Here is a 14,269-nt window from a genome sequence, read left to right as displayed (position 1 = left end):
GAAAAAATGAAGGGATGGAGCCAAAGCAAAAACAACACCCAGCTGTGGATGTAACTGGTGATAGAAGTAAATTCCGATGCTATAAAGAACAACGTTGCGTAGGAACCTGGAATGTTAGGTCCATGAATTGGAAGTGGTCAAACAGGAGACGGCAAGAGTGAACATCGACATTTTAGGAATCAGTGAACTAAATCTATGTTAAGGAAACTATATATTTACTTGGAAACATGCCTTTCTTCAAGATTCACGTCAATTGTTTTACGGCCCAGGATGACTCACCTTTTGCCACTATTATCTCAGAATGTGTGTTGTGGGTGAGGGGCCTGGTGCCAGTTTCTAGCTTTTGAGACATTCCCTTTCTCTAATTAGCAGCCTGCTGTTAGCTATATAACATCAGCTAAAGACTAGCAGTGGGGCACTCTTTCTGCTTCCTTCTGATGTCTATGTCAGAAACTTTCCCTGTCTCTTTTATACTTTAATAAAACTTTATTACACAAAAGCTCTGAGCGATCATGCCTCATCTCTAGCCCTGGATTGAATTTCTCTCCTCCAGAGGCAAAAATCCCGGTGTCTTTCATGGCTCAGCAACAGCCTTTCACTGGTTTTCCAGGGGAGCAATCCAGGCTTGTCAGCCATGCCCCACTCCACCACCCCACTATCCACCCCCAACCTGCGCACACTTTCCATCGAGAGGAGAGTCAAACCCACAGACACAAGTCAGTAAGTCCCTTCTTCATTCCACCCCTTTACTTTGATTCAATCAGTTAATCTGGAAAAGCTTTGTGCAGCCTGAGGTCCTGAGACAGGAGTGTACTGCCCCACTTGTTTATTCAGTCACATTTGGGTAGAAATTATATCTATAATCATATTAATTTTTTCAGTGTAGAATTTAAAGTAGGATACAGTGGTCTCTGATGTGGCATGAAAAGAGCCTGGATGTCATTTCTGACCTCACAATAAGGAAAAAGCTGAATAAACTATGGTTTAGCAGCTCTTCCCAGATCATGAGAAAATTGAGGTCACAGGGAAAACTGCTGCCTTGAAAACTGTAGAGAAGAGTGAATACAGAATCATACCTACCCAGGCCCAGAAGCTGCTGCTACAGTCAGCAACTGGTAGGAAAACTTAAAATCTTGTTCATCCTCACCCTCTTGTGGGTTTTACCTCCAGCAGCCCTACCAGCTGCTCAGGGTCAAGACTGGAGAAAAATCCCCAGGTGCTTCTGGCAAAGGGAGGAAGATAGAAACTACTTTGAAACGTACCAGAGCACCCAGTTCCCTTTAACAAAATCTTATCCTCAGGAAAACTTTTACCAGAGCCTGCCCAACCTGGAGGAAGGGAAATAACCAACTCCAGCCCACACTAGCCATCCTGTGTCACAGGAAATGAGGAAAAAAGCTTAGAAGCACTTGCGAGGGTCACAGCCCAGGGACAGAGGCTCAGTAAAAGACTGAGTCTAGGGATTCCCTGGCGGTCCAGTGGTTAAGACTCAGTCCTTCCACTGCAGGGGTCAAGGGCTCACCCCTCATGCCCTGTGATGTGGGCCCAAAAAAGGGAAAAAAAAATTTTTGAGAGGAAATAAAAATGGACTTACCTTTTGGGGAAGGTATAGTATAGTTGCTTTACAATGCTGTGTCAGTTTCTGCTGTACAACAAAGTGAATCACTATATGTATACATACCAGTCTATCTCCTCCCTCTTGGCCCGCCCTCCCATCATTCCCATCCTCTTCCCACCCCTCTAGGTCACCATAGACTACCAGACTGGGCCCCCTATGCTATGGAACAGGTTCCTATTAGGAACCTCATCTTACAATTCATCCCACCCCTCCCGCCATGCCCACTTGTTTGTTCTCTACCTCTGCATCTCTATTTCTGCCCTGCCCATACATAGAAGAGCACAAAATCCCTTAATTTGTGATATCGGATTTTCCTTAATTAACAGTGATCTCTTAAAATTCAGATTACCTGCCCCTTGCTGCAAAGTTCTACTCTACATTCTCCCCGCCTCCTCAGAAACAGTTCTCTCGGGGTCACCTGAGATGCTGTCTCCTGGGCTTGAAGTCCACATGATTCCCACCAAGTAAGCCTAAATCTCAACTTTTAAGTCACATGCATTTTTCAGATGACAGCCCATGTCTTCGATCAGCTGCTGGCTCACCAGTAGTTGGTTCACACCCTCAGGAGTTTCTTGGGTAAAATCTAAAATGGGCCTCCATACACAGAAGCTAGGGAAAGACTAAAGAAAGAGCAGACGCTCTAAATTGGTAGGTGGAAGGTTTAATAAGCAATGGAACTTGCATACAAGTCTTGTCTTGGATGGCCACGAGTAGACCTCCATATTCACCCACCAGAATCTTAAAAACTTACAAAGAAGTCTTCACTGAGTTCCATCAGACTTATGCCATCCAGATGGTCTCAACAACACTTTATTATTAGAAATTTGTGTCCTTGGATGGGGGAGGCAAGTGAATAGGAGCAGGTGAGGAGCCTCATTACTTGGGTCTAGCTCATAGGTGAGTGATATCATCTCAATGAATTCCTCCAACACATTTTGTGGAGGGTTTTTGCATCAATAGTCATAAAGAATATTGGTCAGTAGTTCTCTTTTCTTACAGTTTCTTAGTCCAGTGATAGTATAAAAGAAATTGCTAGTATTGCTGAATCCAGGCTCCGTCTGCTCATACAACAGGCCAGTAATTGGGAGATGAGGTGCTGAGGCAAGGAATGGCAACTTTATTTGGAAAGCCAGGCGTCTGAGAATTTGGTGGGCTAGGGCTTCCCTGATAGCTCAACTGGTAAAGAATCTGCCAGCAATGCAGGAGATCCCAGTTCAATTCCTGGGTCAGGAAAATCCCCTGGAGAAGGGATAGGCCACCCACTCCAACACTCTTGGGCTTCTCTTGTGGCTCAGCTGGTAAGGAATCTGCCTGCAATTCAGAAGATCTGGGTTCGATCCCTGGGTTGGAAGATCCCCTGAAGAAGGGAAATTCTTCCCATTTCAATAATGGGGTCATAAAGAGTTGGACATGACTGTGACTCTCAGTGTCCTAGAGTACCATCTTCTCAGGGTCTGGATGCTAGTTTCTTTTACAGAACAGAAAGGGAGAGGTGAATAAATAGAGTAAGAAGGCCATTTGTTGCTGTTCAGTCACTCAGTCGTGTCCAACTTTTTGCAACCCCATGGACTGCAGTATGCCAGGCTTCCCTGGCCTTTACCACCTCCCAGAGCTTGCTCAAATTCATCTGCATTGAGTCAGTAATGCCATCCAGCCATCTCATTCTCTGTCATCCCCTTCTCCTCCTGCCTTCAATCTTTCCCAGCATCAGGGGCTTTTCCAATGAATTGGCTGTTTGCATCAGGTGGCCAAAGTATTGGAGCTTCAACTTCAGCGTAAGTCCTTCCAATGAATACTCAGAATTGATTTCCTTTAGGATTGACTGGTTGGATGTCCTTGCAATCCGAGGGACTGTCAAGAGTCTTCTCCAATGCCACAGTTCAAAAGCATCAATTCTTTGGTGCTCAGCCTTTCTTACATCCATACATGACTACTGGGAAAACCATCTTTGACTATATGGATCTTTGTTGGCAAAGTAATGTCTCTGCTTTTTAATACACTGTCCAGGTTGGTCATAGCTTTTCTTCCAAGGAGCAAGTGTCTTTTAACTTCAAGGCAGCAGTCACCATATGCAGTGATTTTGGAGCCCAAGAAAAAGGCCATTAGTCTTACAAAATATCTCTTGGCTTGGCCAACATCAGGAAGGGGATGTGTTAACTTCTTTTCTGTAGCCATTCACAGGTAGGGAGGGACAGAATCTCTCTCTTGCAGCTGAACAAAGGCATATTAGTTTAACATTCAAGCAAAGGGCAGGTTCCCCAGGAAGGCCATTGTGTACACTTAGGGCTATAGACAGCATCCTTTTAGTGATTATAATAACAGAAGCAAAAAAAAAAAAAAAAAGTAAAGGTTAGAGTAAAAGAAACAGATCTATCTTGGAGTCATATTTTGCTCTTTTCTGTTACACTGGTTTCAGAATGAGTTTAGAAATGTCCCCTCCTCTTCAATTTTTAAAAGAGTTTGAGAAGGATTGGTGTTTATTCTTCTTTAAATATTTGGTAGAATTCTGCCAGTGAGGTTATCTGGTCCAGGGCCTTTCTTTGCTAAGAGTTTTTGGTGACTTTCTTTTTAAATTGTGGTAAAATACATTCTTTCTTGAGAAGTTTTTGATGAGCATTTCAATCTCCTTGCTAAAATAGGTTCTTTCAGATTTTCTATTCTTCATAATTCAGTCTTGGTAGATTGTTTTTCTAGGAGTTTGTCCATTTCATCTAAGTTATTCCAATTTTTGGCATACAATTGTCCATGGTACTCCCTAATAATCCTTTCTATTTCTGTAAAATTCTATTAATTGTCTCACTTTTCTTATTTGAATTTTTTGTTTTTCTTATCTGATTCTTCTCTTTTCTTCTTAATCTAGTTTTGTCACCTTTGTTGTTCTGTTCAAAGACCTGACTTATGGTTTTATTGATTTCTCCATCATTTTCCTATTTTCTATTTTATTTATCTCTGAACTGTTTTTTTGTTTTTGTTTTTTTACTATTTCCTTCCCTCTACTATCTTTGAGTTTAGTTTTTTGTTCTTCCTTTTTCTAGTTTCTTGAGGTGTGAAGTTAAGTTATTGATTTGAGATCATCCCTCTTTTTTAATGTGAGCATTTATAGCTATAAATTTACTAGTTATCACTGCTTCTGCTGCATTCAGTAAGTTTTTTTTTTTTAGTTTATTGATTTGGCCACACTGGGTCTTAGTTGCTACACTCAGAATCTTCAGTCTTTGTTGCAGCATGCAGTATCTTTTAGCTGAGCCATGTGATCTCTTAGTTGTGGCATGTAGGATCAGGTTCCCTGAAAAGGGATTGAACCTGGGTCCCCTGCACTGGGAGTGCAGTCGTAGCCCCTGGACCACCAAGAAAGGCTCTCCATGAGGTACTGTGTGCTGGGTTATTGTTTTATTTTGTCTCAAGATATTTCCTAATTTCCCGTGTGATTTTTTCTTTGACTTGGTTGTTTAAGAGTATGTTGTTCAACTTCCACATATTGTGAAATTTTTAGGTTTCCTTTTGCTATTGGTTTCTAGTTTCATTCCATTGCAATCAGAAAGTATACTTTGTATGGCTTCAATCTTTCTAAATTTTAAAACTTATTGTATAGCCTAATATATGGTCTATGCTGGAGAGTGTTTTATGTGTACCTGAGAAGAATGTGCATTCTGCTTTTCTTAGGCAGAGAGTTTTATATATATATATTATATATATATATAATATATATATATATATCTGTTAGGCCTAATTAGTATAGCATTGCTGAAATCCTCTATTTCTCTATTTATCTTCTGTCTATATGTTCTAACCATTATTGAAAGTAGGGGTATTGCAGTATCCAACTACTGCTGTAGAACTATTTCTCATTTCAATTCTGTTAATGTCTGCTTCACAAATTTAGGAGTGTTGAGGTTTGGTGCACATATATTTATAATTGTTATTATCTTCTTGGTGATTTGACCCTTTTACCAATATAATGTTCTTCTTTGTCTCTTAGAACAGTTTTTTAATTTAAAGTATATTTTGTCTGTTATTAGATAGCCACTTCTGCTCTCTTTTGATTACTGTTTGCAAGGAATATCTTTTTCTATCCTTTCACTTTCTGCCTATAAGTGCTCAGTCACTTCAGTCGTGCCCAACTCTGTGTGATGCTGTGAACTGTAGCCTGCTAGGCTCCTCTGTCCATGGGATTCTCCAGGCATGAATACTAGAGTGGGTTTCCTTGCCTTCCTCCAGGGGATCTTCCCAAGCCAGGGATCAAACCCTCATCTCTTACATCTCCTGCATTAGCAGGCAGGTTCTTTACCACTAGTGCTACCCGGGAAACCATACATGTTTTAAACACAGATATGCAGGCCTTGCTGTATGGCAAAGTAGAAGAGATCAAGAAGAGGTAGGAAGAATACACAGAAGAATTATACAAAAAAGGTCTTAATGACCCAGATAATCACGATGGTGTGTTCACTCACTTAGAGCCAGACATCCTGGAGTGTGAAGTCAAGTGGGCCTTAGGAAGCACTACAACAAGCAAAACTAGTGGAGGTGATGGAGCTCCAGCTGAGCTATTTCAAATAATAAAAGATGATGCTGTGAAAGTGCTGCACTCAGTATGCCCACAAATTTGGAAAACTCAGTAATGGCCACAGGGCTAGAAAAGGTCAGTTTGCATTACATTCCCAAAGAAGGGCAATGCCAAAGAACATTCAAAATACCACACAATAGCATTCATTTCACATGCTGGCAAGGTAATGCTCAAAATCCTTCAAGCTAGGCTTCAACAGTTTGTGAATCTAGAACTTCTAGATGTACAAGCTGGATTGACAAAAGGCAGAGGAACCAGAGATCAAATTGCTAACATCTGTTGGATCATAGAAAAGCAAGAGAATTCCAGAAAAACATCTACTTATGCTTCACTGATTACGCTAAAGCCTTTGACTCTGTGGATCACAACAAGCTGTAGAAAAGTCTTAAAGAGATGGGAATACCAAACCACCTTATCTATCTCCTGAAAAACCTGTATGGGGGTCAAGAAGCAACAGTTAGAACCGGACATGGAACAACAAACAGGTTTAAAATTGGGAAAGGAAAATAAAAATAAAATAAAATAAAATAAAATTTGGGAAAGGAGTATATCAAGGCTGTATATTGTTACACTACTTATTTAACTTTTATGAAGAGTACAGCATGTGAAATGCCAGGCTGGATGAAGCAGAAGCTGGACTCAAGATTGCCAGCAGAAATATCAACAACCTGCGATATGAGGATGTTACCACTTTAATGGCAGAAAGCGAAGAGGAACTAAAAAGCCTCTTGATGAGAGTGAAAGAGCATAGTGAAAAGCTGGCTTAAAACTCAACATTCAGAAAACTAAGATGATGGCATCTGGTCTCACCACTTCATGGCAAATAGAAGGAGGAAAAGTGGAAGCAATGACAGATTTTTCTTTATTTGGGCTCCAAAATCACTGTGGAAGGTGACTGCAGCCATGAAATTAAAAGACTTGCTCCTTGGAAGAAAGCTCCAAAATCACTGCAGATGGTTCTTTACCATTAGCACCACCTGGGAAGCCCTCCTAGGTGTATGCCCAGAGAAATAAAAGCATATATACACACAAAAACTTGTACCCAATTGTGCATAGCAAGATTATTCATAATAGCCAGTAAGCAGAAATAACTCTATTAATCAACAACTGGATATATAAAAAATGGCATCATAAAATGATTTGGGAAAAACAGAAATTAAGTATTGATGGTTGATACATGCTATGTGGATAAACCTTGAAAACATTTTGTCAAGTGAAAAAAGTCAATTATCAAGGCATGAACAGAGAGTTATGTGACTTGTCCAGAACAAGCAAATCTATAAAGACAAAAAAGTAGATCGAAGGGAATGGGAGATTGGGAGATAACAGATGTTCAGTTCAGTTCAGTTCAGTTCAGTCACTCAGCCGTGTCCGACTCTTTGTGACCCCATGAATCGCAGCATGCCAGGCCTCCCTGTTCATCACCATCTCCCAGAGGTCACTCAGACTCACATCCATCGAGTCCGTGATGCCATCCACCCATCTCATCCTCGGTCGTCCCTTTCTCCTACTGCCCCCAATCCCTCCCAGCATCAGAGTCTTTTCCAATGAGTCTCAACTCTTTGCATGAGGTGGCCAAAGTAATGGAGTTTCAGCTTCAGCATCATTCCCTCCAAAGAAATCCCAGGGCTCATCTCCTTCAGAATGGACTGGTTGGATCTCCTTGCAGTCCAAGGGACTCTCGAGAGTCTTCTCCAACACCACAGTTCAAAAGCATCAATTCTTCGGCACTCAGCCTTCTTCACAGTCCAACTCTCACATCCATACATGACCACAGGAAAAACCATAGCCTTGACTAGACAGACCTTAGTCGGCAAGTAATGTCTCTGCTTTTGAATATGCTATCTAGGTTGGTCATAACTTTTCTTCCAAGGAGTAAGCGTCTTTTAATTTCATGGCTGCAGTCATCATCTGCGGTGATTTTGGAGCCCAAAAAAATAAAGTCTGACACTGTTTCCACTGTTTCCCCATGTATTTACCATGAAGTGCCAGATGCCATGATCTTCGTTTTCTGAATGTTGAGCTTTAAGCCAACTTTTTCACTCTCCTCTTTCACTTTCATCAAGAGGCTTTTTAGCGCCTCTTCACTTTCTGCCATAAGGGTGGTGTCATCTGCATATCTGAGGTTATTGATATTTCTCCTGGCAATCTTCATTCCAGCTTGTGTTTCTTCCAGTCCAGCGTTTCTCATGATGTACTCTGCATAGAAGTTAAATAAGCAGGGTGACAATATACAGCCTTGACATACACCTTTTCCTATTTGGAACCAGTCTGTTGTTCCATGTCCAGTTCTAACTGTTGCTTCCTGACCTGCATACAGATTTCTCAAGAGGCAAGTTAGGTGGTCTGGTATTCCCATCTCTTTCAGAATTTTCCACAGTTTATTGTGATTCACACAGTCAAAGGCTTTGGCATAATCAATAAAGCAGAAATAGATGTTTTTCTGTGTGGATAACAGATGAGAGGTCTAGAATTTCTTCTAAAAAATTAACTTTTCTAAAATTGTTTATGGTGAGGATGCCCAACACTGTGAGTATATTAAAATAGCCATGAATCATATCGTTTAAGTGGGTGAAGTATATGTAGATGACTTATAGTTTACTAACAGTTGTTTAAAAAAACAGTGGTAGATGAACCTATGAATACAAAAATAGGTTTAAAATAGACAAATGAACAGAAAGATCAGTGAAGGACATACAGTTAGATATACAAATAGTGTAAAGGCAGACAATGATATAGATGGACAAGTGGACAACTAGAAACCAGACAGAAAGAGAAATAGATGATAGAGGGATGGTGGGTAGTGGGTAGATACTGTATACTTGCATAGGTAGTTAGATAGTAATAGATAGAGAGACAGAGAAAGAGCTAGATAGATGGATATGCAAGCATTCATACAGACAGAAAGGTAGGTAAACAGGAAGAAAGACATAAAAACAGAGATGATAGAAAAATAGACATAAATATAGACAAAAATGTAGAAAGTCAAAAAGACAGACATACAGAGACCTACAAATAGACAGTTACTAGGACTGACAAATACATGAGATGGATACATAGAGATATTGACAGGTGGACAGACAGACATACTGACAGCTATGATAGGGAGTAGAGAGAGACTTTGAGAGAAATATAGAAACAAAAATAAGCAGAGAATCAGACAGAAAACCAACAGATAAACAGACAGTCAGACAGGCAAATGGAAATTAAGACATCTAGGCAGACAGAAAACAGATGTTTGAAAGTAATATAGACAAACAGATGTATAAATGAATGGATAAAGACTATAGACATGGATAAATAGAAAATAAATAAGTATCCCGACACACAGACAAGCATATAAATCAGGAAGAAAGATAGACAAGACAGGGTTCCACTTGTGTGGTGCTAGCACAAGGATCTCTAGGGGCCAGTAAAACAAGGGGAGCTGTGAACACATTTCCAATATCTGAAAATAGTCCTAAGGACATACAACAAATGACAAACTTTGTTTTAAAAAAATTTCTGGCCATGCCATGCAACTTGGAGGATCTTAGTTCCCTGACAAGGGATTGAACCTGTGTTCTTGGCAGTGAAAACAGAGTCCTACCCAATGGACCACCAGGGAATTCCCAACACTTATTCTTTTAATTAACTAAAACTCAATAGAAAGAGCCACAGTCTACAGCATCTGAGGCACAACCAGCTCTCTTCCTCCCCCACCTTCTTGGTGTGCTGAAAGCTCTCCTCCAGGTGGTGGCCAAGAAGGCAGCGCTCTTCCCCGTCAGCTCCCCACTGACCAGTGTTTCACTGGGAGGATGAGCATTTCTCATTCCCTGCAACTCCAATAGAAGAAGCTAACTTCCTGATTTGCGCAGCTGAGCGTAGGGGATCCTTTTCCTTACCCAGCACCCAGAGAGGTAGCCAAGGACCCCTAAAAACAATCACTCTCTTAATTAAGGGCGAGGAGTAAACTATTGCCCTGCCCACTTACCACCCAAAGCAGAGTGGAGACAGCTGAAAGAGAACCCCTGGAGTCAAAACATAATGAGTACAAATACACAAACCACTCAATACAGTGTGTCTCTCTCTCTTTTTCACACGCTCCTCCCACCCCATAAACTTAGTGCCCTCATTCATTCACAGTGTTTCACACACAAAGCCCACCCAACAGTGTCCGCCACAAATGCATGGCACTAAACACAGTGTCATATACATGTGTCTCTAAACAGTGTTTCACAGACTCACACCAGACTGTCTCACACAAACCTAAGAAACAGTGTCTCACAAATAAGCAAGGCACTACTAAACACATTAGCTCTCTTACAGACACACACGGCTAAATACAGTAACACACCACCATTCAAAACACTGTCTCACACACATGGCAAACATACGTCACGTGCACATACTCACATGAAACAGTCTCACACGCATCCCCCACTATACTTGCGTCTCACTGTTGTCCAATGGCTATAATTACAGACCCATTGTTTGGATGTACAATTGTACAACATGTATATTATTGGTATGACTTTATAGTACAGTTTCCCTGGTGGCTCAGTTGTTAAAGAATTTGCCTGTAGTGCAGGATACCCAGGTTCGATTCTTGGGTTGGGAAGATCCCCTGAAGAAGGGAATCTCCAGTATTCTTACAGGGCGAAATCCACAGACAGAAGAGCCTGGTGGGTTACAGTCCATGGGGCCACAAAGAGTCGGGCATGGCTGAGAGACTGGCACTATAGCATAGCTCTGTTGCGCAAGAAACGTAAGTTGAACAGCACAGAGGATAAATGGGGCCCGCTGGCTCTGTGAGGAATTAGCTGGAACATCACCTGTTGAGCCTGCAAGAGAGTTCGGGATGAAAAAAAAAAAAAAAAGGATGAGGCACTCATCCTGATAGATAGATAGATAGATAGATGCATATCTCTGAAAGAATTTCAGGACTTCCCTGGTTTTTCCAGTGGTTAAGAATACTCCTTCCAATGCAGGGGACGCAGGTTCCATCCCTGTCCATGAAGATCCTACATGCCTTCAGTTCAGTTCAGTTCAGTTCAGTCGCTCAGTCGTGTCCAACTCTTTGCATCCCCATGAACCACAGCACGCCAGGCCTCCCTGGCCATCACCAGCTCCTGAAAATTACCCTAACTCATGTCCACTGAGTCGGTGATGCCATCCAACCACCTCATCCTCTGTCATCCCCTTCTCCTGCTGCCCTCAATCTTTCCCAGCATCAGGGTCTTTTCAAATGAGTCAGCTCTTCACATCAGGTAGCCAAAGTATTGGAGTTTCAGTTTCAACATCAGTCCTTCCAATGAACACCCAGGACTGATCTCCTTTAGAATGGACTGGTTGGATCTCCTTGCAGTCCAAGGGACACTTGAGTCTTCTCCAATATCACAGTTCAAAAGCATCAATTCTTCGGCGCTCAGCTTTATTTATAGTGCAACTCTCACATCCATACATGACTACTGGGAAAACCATAGCCTTGACTAGACGGACCTTTTTTGACTAAGTAATGTCTCTGCTTTTCAATATGCTGTCTAGGTTGGTCATCACTTTCCTTCCAACACACGCCTTAGGGCAACTAAAAATGAGTGCCGCAACTACTGAGGCCCACAGCCTCCAGAGCCCATGCTCCCCGATAAGAGAAGCCACTGCAATGAGAAGCCTACACGCTGCAACAATGATCCAGCAGAGTCAAAAATAAATAAATAAATATTTTTAAAAAATCTTTAAGAAAGAATTTCAATGAGCCAGATTCTTGCATGTTCCCATACATGGGAAAGCACCAAAATCATTACCTTGAACTCTCTTTGTGGCTAGCAGTAATCTTTTAACCACACTTTGGGTAGCAAGGTCCACTTTTTGGGAATGTTAAATTCTTTGCTACTTGTTTTGGGAATTTCGTTTGTTTTCTTTTAGCAAACCAAAGCTAGTGGCTTGGTTGTCAGAAGGAATATTTAAGCTCTTTCCTGTAATGTAATTTGGCCAGTTGGCATTCGAGCTAGGTTGAACTTGAGTTGGATTTTTATTTAGGTCTAAATAGTTTCATAATTAATAATTTTAAATTGTATAGCACTGAATTTTTACAATCAAAGAGAATTGTTCTTTATTTTCCAACATTTTCTTGTGGTAGTCATAGTTATGTCTTCTTTGGTCCTCTATTTCTGCCCTTTTTCTTTCTTTTAATTCTTTAACAACAGAAGGAGGATCCCTTAGGTCCTTGCACTCTGGCTATTGATTCTTATATATTTGTCTCTTGTCTTCCTTTTAACTTGTATTTTTAACTGCAGAAGGCCTCCGTTTCTGATCTCTAAATTATTGCAGCTTGCCTTTGATGTATTTGGTAATGTTAGTTAATGGATGACCAGGAGGAATGTTTTGAAGTTGTAAGATGACATGAGTATCTTAAAGGGTTGAACTTTCTAGCTTCTGAACAATTTGTTGAGATTAATAAAGTGCTTTCTTTAAAAAAGTTCTTTTTAGTTGTGATGAAATACACATGACATAAAATTTATCTTTTTAACCATTTCTTAAGTGTACAGTTCTGTGGCATTAAGTGCATTCTCTTAGTGTGCCACAGTCATTTCCATCATCTGCAGAACCTTTCTCATCTTGCAAAACTGAAACTCTCAAGCCATTGAATAGTAACTCCCCAATTCCACCCTCCTTTCGGCCCCTGACAACCATCATTCTACTTTGTGGCTCTGTGAGTTTGGCTATTCTTAAATACCTCATATAAGTGGATACAAACAGTATTTGTCCTTTTATAACCAGGTTATTTTATTTAGCATCATATCCTCAAGGTCCATCTTATTGTAGCATGTGTCAAAATTTCCTTTGTAAAAATAAATAATATTCTGTTGTATGCATATTTTGTTTACCCATTTATATGTTGATGGATACATGTGTTACTTCCACCCTTTGACAGTTATGAATAATGCTGCTGTGAACATTGATGTACAAATACCTATAGAAGCCTGCTTTTTTAATTTTTAAAATTTAAAGTATAGTTGATTTTACATTGTTGTGTTTCAAGTGTATAGCACAGTGATTCAGTTGTATGTATATTATGTAAATATGTATAACACATATATGTGTGCCTGTGTTCTTTTCTCTTATAGGTTATTATGAAATATTGAGTATAGTTCCCTGTGCTATACAGTAAGTCCTCAAGTCTTTGCTTTTAATTCTTTTAGGTATATCCCCCTAAGTGAAATTGCTGAATCATATGATGATTCTACTTTTAATTTTGAGGGGTCCTTTATTTTTATTATTCTATTTAGATATTATTCTTAGTATTGCTTCAAACTGTAGGCAAGCTTTTGGTGCATTATAATTAGCTTAGTGTCACCCACACACTGAACAAATGAACTCAAATGTCAAGTTTCTACCTCAAAGTTTCGTTATTTCTGCTTCCAATATTTGTTCAGTCACTGACCTTATATTGAGAGCTTCCTTTGTGCCAGGTACTGCAGACTAAGTATTAATGAAACTTCCTCTCCTGTCCTTGGAGTACCAAGTATCATTATCATGTATTTTGAAATTTTGATCCATGTTTTCTGCTAACTGACTGGTCTTGTGTCCTGTTCTCCTTCAGTTAGGAACCCAGAGACACCGCTGGCCAGCCTGGGACAGGTGGTGTGTAGTCAGGGACCCTTGGGCTGGAATAGGCCCGGTGCTGGGGCCAGGCTGCTCTCTGCTCTCTGCTGCTTTCTCAAAGCAGCTCTGCCTGTCCGCGGAACTTCTCCCTATTCCTCCTTCCTTTGGCCCATCCTCTGTATATCTCTAGTCCAAATTCCAGAGGAAACCTGTCTGACTGACTTGAGTAGCTGCTCTTGTCCTTTCTGGGCAGCGCCTGGCCTCAGCAGTTCCTGATCAGCCTGTTAATTAGCCCCTCTTGAATCAGAGCCTGTTGCTCCCATCCAGAGGGTAGCCATCTCGACATTCCTCTTCCTACTTCTGATACAGGAGCTGTTACAGCCAAAAGGAAGTTCCCCTGTCTGTTCTGTACCTGGGGTAGTGCTGGGTTTAATGGATATTTGCTAGCAGATGCCCAAATGGGAGACAAATTGTCAGGCCCTGGGGATGATGGTCTGGTTCAT

Source organism: Ovis canadensis, chromosome 2, assembly GCF_042477335.2.
Source record: "Ovis canadensis isolate MfBH-ARS-UI-01 breed Bighorn chromosome 2, ARS-UI_OviCan_v2, whole genome shotgun sequence".
Lineage (NCBI taxonomy): Eukaryota > Metazoa > Chordata > Mammalia > Artiodactyla > Bovidae > Ovis > Ovis canadensis.
This window is presented reverse-complemented; position numbering follows the sequence as displayed.